Here is a 10,138-nt window from a genome sequence, read left to right as displayed (position 1 = left end):
GCGGAATCCTCGGGGAGTCGACTCAGGAGATGAAGAGCGGCGGAGGTAGTCCTCGATGTCCCGAGGTCGTTCTCCGAGACGTGGTCGAGGGTCGTTCAGTGCAAACCCTCGTAGGCCCAGCTGGCGGTAGGGGCATCGTCGGTAGATATGGTCGGCTTCCCCGCAGTGGTAGCACAACGGGCGTCGATCAGCCGTCCTCCACACGTCGGTCTTCCTTGGCGCAACTTGTTCTGGACGAACGTGCGCCCGATCTTCCTGGTGCCGGGAATGCTGCGGCTCTGGAGGCACACGTCGGGGAGGCGCTATGTACCGACGCGGTGCTGGTGGTGCTCGACGGACCATTGCGGCGTAGCTTAACGTCGGTTCCTCCGGTGTCGCCGTGTTGATAGGAACTTCTGGGTGGACCGCCCGTTGTACTTCCTCGCGCACAGCCTCGGCGATTGAGAGTGTCGCTGGACGACTTGCGGCTGGCTGCAACCAGCAAAGTTCCTCCCGGACGACTTCCCGGATAATTTCGCGGATGTCCGTACCAGGGGCGTTCTTGCCGCTAAGCAGCGCAGTTGCAGCGACACTTGGATGTCGCTGGTAGTGGGAAGCGCGCGCTTAGAGGGCGCACTCGATGTTTGTCGCCTCGGCGACGAAGGCTTCGACGGTACCCGCCGGGTTGCGCACGAGGCTTCCAAAGATGTCGTCTCTCACCCCGCACATGAGGACTCGCAGCTTCTTGTCGTCTGTGGCCCGGGGGTCGGCACGGGCGCTCAGGCGGAGGACATCTTCTACGAAGCTTGTGACGCTTTCGTTGGGGCCCTGCGTTCGAATCCGGAGGAGATCTTCTGCCCTCTCCCGTCGGTGTAGGGTGGCGAACGTCCGCTGCAACTCGGCCACACAGATGTCCCACGACGTAAGCGAAGCCTCGTGATTCTCGAACCAATGCCTCGCAGTACCCTCCAGCGAAAAGTAGAGGTTCTGGAGGCACTGCTCCGCAGTCCATCCGTTGTGGCGCGCCACACCCTCGTAGTTCTTGATCCACTCTTCGACATCCTCGTGGATCTCGACGTGGAAGGGAGTCGGCGTGCAAGGAGCAACGGGCAGGTAGATGGCGGCAGGAGCGAGGGGGGGGGGGGGGGGGGGTCGGCGACTGGTTGGTTATCGCCGTCTTCTTCGGCTTGGGCTTGTCCGGCAGCAAACTCAATTCAGGGGACTGACCTCTGGTACGACGGCTTCTTCGGGCTTCTGTGTCTTCGGCGAAGGTACCCTTCCGGGGCTGAGCACGTCGCTTGGCCGGGATGTCTTCGGAGGGGTACGCTCAACGGGCATAGAATACACTACCCTGCACCTCCGCCAAAATGTCACGAATGACAATTGATGAGGCGATGATAACTGAAGAAACTAAACGTTTAATGGGACGAGAAAAGAGTCAAAGTACAGGCTAGCTGGTGGAAGTCAACTATTTCGTCGTTTACCCTGAGACTGGGTTTTTTTTTTGAAGAGCAGAAGTAACAGAAAAAAACAGACAGGTCTCAAACTCAGCTACACGTTTATTTCAACAACTTCCTCTTATATAGTTCGTTCTCGTCGTCAACAACCAATCACATACGACTTGTCCTTTGCACCGTGACTTTACAGGTTCCACTCTATCACAAAAGAAGCGGACACTCCCAACGTTTCCAAGTGAAAAGGTTCTAGCAGAAGATATGCCTCACAAAGCTTCAAGCAACTCTTCTGTGTCCTCACAATAAACAGGACAACAGCCCACAACAACATCCCACTCAAAACTGGTCACCTCCAAAATTGTAGAAAACAGACAATACACACCAGTACACACCACAGACAATACACACCAAAAAAGCCTTTCAGGATGACTTAAAAAAAAACACTTAAAACTGTAAAAATTGCTTGCAGCGGTTCATTATTTGCATGGAAGGTTGACTAATGCAATTTCCCAACGATCTAATCCTAATTGTTTCTCTTACCACCCTTTTAACATCGTTGCTTCCCTTAACAACTACATCCGTCCCAGACCAATCCGTTGTGCAGTTTCTACACTCCTCCAGATGCTTAGCCAACTTCGAGTTTGCTGCATTATTTTTAACATTCCTTTTGTGTTCTGTTAAACGATCGTTCAAACACCGAGAGGTTTGGCCTATATACTTAAAACCACACGCCAAAAAAACCTCATACACCACGCCTACGCTACACGGCACCGACTTTTCCCTATGCGCCTTCTGACAGCCCCTCTGAACCGTTTCAAAAGGTGCCAATCTACCTAACCTAAAATCCGTGCTGAATACGACATCCACGCCATATTGTTTTGCACATGCTCTAAGATTGTGGGACACCTCGTGAAAAGCGTTTTGAAACCGTTGCATTCAACGCTCAACCTTAAATTCTTTTTGAAGGATCATAAGATTGAAATGCCCCTACGTACCGTTGTTAACGAGAATGGGACGTGGCAGAAGGTGCTCTCATGCTTCTTACAGCGGGGTTTGAAGTTAGCTAATTTGGAGAAGTCAATTGCCTTAAAGGGATACTTCAACGAAATTTGAAATATTCCCGTCGTGTTCAAAAATAGGTTGAATATGATCCACAATATCCGTAAATGACAATCGCACGTTTGTATTTTGAGCCTGGTGGCTGTATTTGTCGTTATAAACGGCCCACTCGGGCAAGCGCTCGGAAAAGGCCCAGCGGAGACCACGTGACATCCAACGCAATCGTGACGTAGGTCGTCTCAAGACGAGCAAAGCTACGGCGAGGCTGACGTCGAGAGGATGGCCTAGTCGTTCCAGCAACCGAAGCGGCTGCTTTTGTACAAATTTTGAGTGACGGGTTAATCTTCTATAATCTTGTAGGGGGACAATAGCGACTTCTGCGACACACAAAAGGCATTCTCGGGAAGAGGGCAGTTCCTCCTGCCCCTCTTCTCTCGTCGTGGCTGGAGGCGAGACAACCTCCGTCACTAGCTGCCAAGGTTCCTAGACGGGCATTACAAGCGAGGCGTTAGCGACATCCACCAGGTGCTCTTTGCTAATCGTTTAATTAGTTTTAAAATTCCATTTCGTGACTTTTTTAACAAGATATTGGTATGTTCGATTTGATAGTGCTTTTTTGAACACATATAGACCAAAAAGTGAGCGCCGAAATTTCGTTGTAGTATCCCTTTAAAGAACTCTAGTGAGTTGATTGAAGTAATGGAAAAGGTTCACGGAAGGAAGTGCGCGGTATTCACCATGGACATCAAGGACCTATATTACTCTTTAGAGAAAAGCAGACTAATGAATAGAGTGAGGATCGCCTTGGACGGGAACCTTATTAAATTTCAATCACGAACAGGAATAGCGGTGGATAGTTTTCTTTCGGTGCTAGACCTTTATTTAAAGTCAACGGTATTGGAATACGAAGGTCGCAATTTTGTGCAAAAAGAGGGAGTCTGTATAGGTTCGTCTGTAGCGCCTTTGTTAGCGGAAATTTACTTAAACACGGTTGACCAGCAAGTGTATGACAAGGTAGAAGAGTTGTCTCCAAAGTGTTTTGTGAAAAGATTTGTGGATGATATTTTAGTTTGCTCTGTTCAGGAAGGATTGGACCAAGTTTTAGAACAAGTAGTAAGGTCAGCGGCGGCAGAGTTGAGATTCACGTTAGAGAGGCCAAGGGGCGAGGTCCTGCAATTTCTCGACCTGCGTTTACATTTGGAACGAGGTCTTTGTTGGGAGTATGGGAAGGAAAACCCAAAACCGGTTATGTCAAAGAGTAGCTGTCACTCGAAAAATGTAAAAGCCGGGGTAGTCAGATGTTTGATTAGTAATGCTTTGGTGAGATCATGCATGCATTTCGGACCGGAGGCACTAAAGAACCAGTGGGAAAGACTGGTAATGGCAGGATATGGGGAAGAGTACATCAAAAGGCAGATTGCCCTACAGTGCAGGGAGAAAAAGGGGAAGACGCAAGAAATCAGGAATAAGTACGCTGTGGTTCCGTATTTTCACGAGGTGTCCCACAATCTTAGAGCATGTGCAAAAAGTATGGCGTGGATGTCGTATTCAGCACGGATTTTAGGTTAGATAGATTAACACCTTTTGAAACGGTTCAGAGGGGCTGACAGAAGGCGCATAGGGAAAAGTCGGTGCCGTGTAGCGTAGGCGTGGTGTATGAGGTTCCTTTGGCGTGTGGTTTTAAGTATGTAGGCCAAACCTCTCGGTGTTTGAACGATCGTTTAACAGAACACAAAAGGAATGTTAAAAATAATGCAGCAAATTCGGAGTTGGCTAAGCATCTGGAGGAGTGTAGAAACTGCACAACGGATTGGTCTGGAACGGATGTAGTTGTTAAGGAAAGCAACGATGTTAAAAGGGTGGTAAGAGAAACAATTAGGATTAGATCGTTGGGAAATTGCATTAGTCAACCTTCCATGCAAATAGGGAACCGCTGCAAGCAATTTTTACAGTTTTAAGTGTTTTTTTTTAGTCATCCCGAAAGGCTTTTTTGGTGTTTATTGCCTGTGTGTGTACTGGTGTGTATTGTCTGTTTTCTACAATTTTGGAGGTGACCAGTTTTGAGTGAGATGTTGTTGTGGGCTGTTGTCCTGTTTATTGTGAGGACACAAAAGAGTTGCTTGAAGCTTTGTGAGGCATATCTTCTGCTAGAACCTTTTCGCTTGGAAACGTTGGGAGTGTCCGCTTCTTTTGTGATAGAGTGGAACCTGTAAAGTCACGGTGCAAAGGACAAGTCGTATGTGATTGGTTGTTGACGACGAGAACGAACTATATAAGAGGAAGTTGTTGAAATAAACGTGTAGCTGAGTTTGAGACCTGTCTGTTTTTTCTGTTACTTCTGCTCTTCAAAAAAAAAAACCCAGTCTCAGGGTAAACGACGAAATGGTTAATGGGACGAACTTGTGCCCAAAACAAAAGAAAACAGAGGAAAGCAGCAGAGCGTCGTGGGCGTCGATGTCGGCGATTCCGCAGGATCGAGCGCTGGGGCGAGACTGACTCGACAAGGTCGTGGGTGGCCTCTTATCTAGTCATGTCGTATTACACCCGAGACTGCGGTGGAAGAAATCGGAAGAACTTTCAGTAGAAGGAACAGACACAGAGAACGTCTCAAACTCAGCTAACTGGTTTATTTCTCAAACAGCCTTTAAGTACCTACGGAACTTTTTCCCAACCACACTCTGCAGATAAACTCCTTTGTTGCAGACATTTCGAACCGGATGGATACAAAAGATACGAAACAACCCACACATGAGACGAGGACTTAACAATGGGACACTGCGGATCATCGCAGTGACCTTGAGAGAGATATGTCCCAAATTATCCTAACAGTCGCGTCAAAGCGCACAAAAAAAAACAAAAAAACACAGGTGGCCTCTAAACCGTGGCGACGCACCCAGACACAAAGAGACCACAAAGAGAACACCCTTTTTTCCCTTTTCTTTTCCTTGGGGAAACACACCCAAGTGGTCTCGAAACCGCAATCACAAGCACATTAAAAAAAAAGAAAAAATTATAGATGTATATACACATATACATTGTCTCTGCCCCCCTTTTCTCGTAAACCGAATGCGTTCGTTCAAAGTCTGAGAAACTTTTTGGAGTTGCGTCCAAGTTGCATCGATGCCTGGCTTATGCAGTTTCCAATAGAAATTATTCTTATTGTTTCTTTAACGACCCTCTTAATGTCATTTCGCTCTTTATGCAGAACTTCTGTCTCTGACCAATGCGCATTACAATTATGGCATTCCTCTATGTGCTTTGCTGATTCGGAGCTCGGCGCATGCGTGCGTACATTTCTCTTGTGTTCTAGTAACCTGTCATTGAGGCATCTTGAAGTTTGTCCCACGTACCTAAACCCACATGTCAACGGAATCTCATATACTACACTCTCTTTGCAAGAAACTGAAGGTTCCCGATGGGCCTTCTGACAGCCCTTGTGGTCCGACAGAAAGGGCGTCAACCTGCTCATTTTTAAATCTGAAGAAAACACTACGTCCACGCCGAACTTTTTTGCGAGAGCCTTTAGGTTGTGGGAAATCCCGTGGAAATACGGGATTACTGCTATCTTCTTTCTTGCTTCCTTTTCCCGTGGTTCGTTGTTAAATTTCAGTTCTAATTGTCTTTTAATGAATTCTTCTTCATGGCTGTAGGACTGTTCGTCGAAAGACATTTCGTACCAGGGCAACTCGTAGCAGGGCACTTTGTCGCATAGGGCGATTCGTCATAGGGCACTTCGTCGTAGGGCAATTCGTCATGTTGACAATTCGTCACCCTATTGAAAAAGCTTCTTGTGTTTAATTTTCCCATTTTATCAAGTATAGTGCTTCGAAATGAATATTCACGAACGGAGCTCCTCGCTTGTTTGGTACTTTCCTTTGTAGTATATGTTTAAAAGTTGGCCTAAATACTCTACTTTCGAAATAGACGCTAACTACTTCTGTGGGTGCACCACAGTGAGTTATTACTATGTCCTACTAATTTTTAGAGGACAACCACACAGATGTCAGTTCACCGAAGGAGTTTTATTCGCATCTGTAATTCTGCAAATACCCCTCCGCTTACAATGTTATACTTCTAGCGTAAGCCTCGAGGATATCCATGTTGTCTGTTCCATCGTAGCGTCCAAGAATTCTTTGAAGGCGTTTGTTGAATGCCTCCTGCTTCCGCGACACCCTTGTGGCAGTGACCCCGCTTGCCGCTTGACTGAGCTTCATTTCGCTTAGGGCCAGCTCCTTTTTCAAGGAGTCGAGGAACACCCAGATGTTTGGTGAAGTGCACCTCACGTTGCTCTGAAAAACGAGAATAGGAGCATAAGAAATACAATATAAAAACTGTAAATTGCGTATGCGAGATAAATTAAGTAGAAATAAAATTATGAGCAATTACCTGTAGCCCATAGCGCCACGCCTCCACACTGTTGTTTGTCCGCGGCATTCCATCAAGTGCCGCCTTGTACACTGACCACAGTTTCGGAGGAAATTGAGCCGAGCTGACACCGTTCCGACGTGGTCGACCGACGTACGCGTCCTCAAAGTAGTCAGCCAGTTCGATCGCCTCCTGTGGGAATACTTCCAACAAGTCTTGAAACGCCTCCGGGATAGCCCCAACAGGAAGAAACGCCAAGACTGGGAGCATTTTCATGTAGAATTAAAACACTTATTACATAGGGTACACCGCCTAAGAGTGAGGCTGTATCATAGGAGAAACCGAACATTATTTGTTTATGCATAATAACAAACCTTGACTGCAAATGCCTCGTCCGTGCCGTAACGTGCTTGAAATCCCAGCGCGCACAGCTTACGATGATCCGACTGAGCCAGGTGAAAAAAACGAATCCCGGACAGAAGCTCACCGGACAAAAGCTCACCGGACAGAAGCTCACCGGACAAAAGCTCACCGGACAAAAGCTCACCCATTTTTTCACAGACCCGGACAAAAGCTCACCACGAGAAAATTTCATGTTGGTCTTAACACGAGAGCGGACAACTTAGGTTCATGCGTGCGACACAAAAAGGCAACGATAAATTAAATCTGACAGGCGCATGGTTTGTTGATTTTAATAGAAACAAGTTTATTTATCGATTGGTTAGAAGCGAATGCAGTCCCCCACTAGCTCCAACAGTCTTAGTAGATCTCGATGTACATGCAAGCCCTCGCAAATATTTCTAAGACGATTCTGCAGGTGTAGAGTAATTTTTCGCACCCGCTTTACGGTGGGCTCACCTCTCCGGGCTTTTGTCAATGCCGTGGCAACAAGCGCCTGATTTTGCTGTAGGCATTCAATCAGCCTCAAGAGGCTTGGATGGGCGTGGCCGACGAGCTTCTGGAACCCGGTACTCTATCTTTCGCAGGTGTTGCTCATCCGGTCTTTATCTTGAAGAGTGGTGTCGTACATATTCCACCGTACCGGGGGAAACTCCGGTCGCCGTCGGCGCAGAGTCAGGCGAAGGGAACAATTCGCTCTGGGTGCCGCCGCAGATGGAACAGAAGCATAACGGAAGCGGCCGTTGACATACGTGCAATCAAAGTAGTCCACCAGGTAGCCGATGTCACCGATAGACTTTTTCCTGGTGGTTAGTTCTTGTGGAACAAGCTGTGGTGGAAGGAACCCGAGCCTATCTAAAATCCCGCACAATTTTCTAAATTGGTCATCTGTCTTGTACTTTTCCAAAAGAAGGCCGAACTCCCGTTCTTTCAAAGTATTTTTAAAAAATTCGCTACTCACTGGTGGATGAGGTACAAGTTCTCCTAAAAATGGTTCAATGTCCATTGCGTCCGCACTTTATTTCAGCCCGTGTTTCGCCCGGGTAGGAAAAAAAAAAGAAATCGAGGTGAGCTTTTGCCTGGGTCTGTCAAAAAACGGGTGAGCTTTTGTCCGGGTCTGTCAAAAAACGGGTGAGCTTTTGTCCGGTGAGCTTTTGTCCAGTGAGCTTCTGTCCGGTGAGCTTTTGTCCGGTTACCGAAAAAAACACCCTTCAATCCGGATATCCGAAATGGCATCACGAGCAGCGTTAATAGCAGCGATCTCGAAGTCCGTGTACAGCACACGAACAGCGCAGGGCTTGACGTTGTCGATGACGACCGAGAAGAAACTGGTAAGGTAACACGCAATGAGAATGATTTGCACAACCAATCACTTCACGTTACAATAGCTAATCAGGTTACAATTATTAGTGGTGTACCTCCTATATGTTTTCTCGGTTTTGTTGAGCAGTAGACCGTACACCATGGGCACGATGATTCCGTTCTTCAGGGCATCAAGTGTGTGCAACTGGTAGAATGGTTCCCGGACATTTCATCGAACGCCGTTTCGTCGAACACCGTTTCATCGAAAAAACGGACGTTTCATCGAACGCCGTTTCATCGAAAGCCGTTTCATCGAATCGCTGACGGCCGTTTCATCGAATGTCTTTTATATAAAAAATGTGAAAGATGCTCTTTTATGCACGGATCGAGTGCATTTTCGTGTCATTCTCCCATTTTATCTTCAGGTTTTTTGATGTCCAAACTTGTAGCTGTTGCAATTTATTTTGATGCAAGTAACCCATGAGGATATTTGTACCGATTTTTATGTTTGTTTCGCATATTGTGCTTATCTGTTCACCCCTTCTGTATTACTCGATGAGCCTTGAGGGTATTGCAACAAATGAATAAAAAGTCGCACTCCCGGTAAGAGCGCACCCCAACTCATGGAGGCCAGAAGGCTACTTAGGTTTTGTGCAGGCGCAACAACTTAAGCCATGTGAGCCTCCTAGCCTCTCATGTCTTGCTATTGATACTTTTTTACTGCCCGAAGCTTGCAGTAGCTAAAGCTGAGGTGCTATTTATGAAACTACAACGAAACATTTTTTTTTTTTAGTTTTAAGACTCAATGAAGTACGTCACTTCAAATTTTATTTTAAAACTTTAAGGGGGTCATGTATTCGTGCGACAGCCATTCACCGTTTCAAATGATGAGCAATTGCTTTCAAAAAGTCCCCCACAGCCATGCTCCGTCGGTTCTCATAAAAAAGGCGGACCTTCTCATTTCTTGCCGCTATGGCCTTCTTCTGGCGAGGAGGCTCTTGGGAACTCAGCATCGCGTCCAGCTTGTCTTCCGTCAGTTGATGTTCTGCGGCGATGCAAGTCAAAAACTTCCAGAACCCCGGATGGGCGCCTCCGACCAGCTTCAGGAAGCGGGAATGTCACCCTGGCGTTAGATAAGACGGCGTTCGATAAAACGGCATTCGATGAAACGGCTTCGATGAAACGGTGTTCGATGAAACGGCGCTCGATGAAACGGCATTCGATGAAACGGCTTCGATGAAACGGCGTTCGACGAAACGGCGTTCGATGAAATGTCCGGTCCCATGGTAGAATAGTGAGGGCACTACCTTAAACGTCCCATCACAAAACCAGGCAGCTGCACTCCCTAAGTACTCCAAGTTCCGCTTCGTAGCAAACAAGATGATGCGGTTGACGTCACCCTCGCCACTGTCGTGTAGTAGGAACGCTTCCTGCTTGAAATTCACCTGTATAATAAAACTCCATGATTACGAACCATTTTCTCTAGTATTTTTATTTTTTAGTAAACTTACCTTGAATTCAGGTGGGAGATGAATATCTTCTCTGCTGGGAGGAATATCATAAACAAAGGTTGCACGCTG

General features: G+C 47.1%; 1 pseudogene; it reads right to left on the bottom strand.

Moving 5' to 3' along the window:
* Nucleotides 1-6,550: 6,550 nt before the first annotated feature.
* Nucleotides 6,551-9,843, bottom strand: LOC120837848 (annotated as a pseudogene).
* Nucleotides 9,844-10,138: the final 295 nt, after the last annotated feature.

Source organism: Ixodes scapularis, unplaced genomic scaffold (assembly GCF_016920785.2).
Source record: "Ixodes scapularis isolate PalLabHiFi unplaced genomic scaffold, ASM1692078v2 PGA_scaffold8__174_contigs__length_109621045, whole genome shotgun sequence".
Classification (NCBI taxonomy): Eukaryota; Metazoa; Arthropoda; class Arachnida; order Ixodida; family Ixodidae; genus Ixodes; species Ixodes scapularis.
Note: the sequence above shows the minus strand (reverse complement) of the source record. Positions and strands in the feature narration are given on the sequence as shown.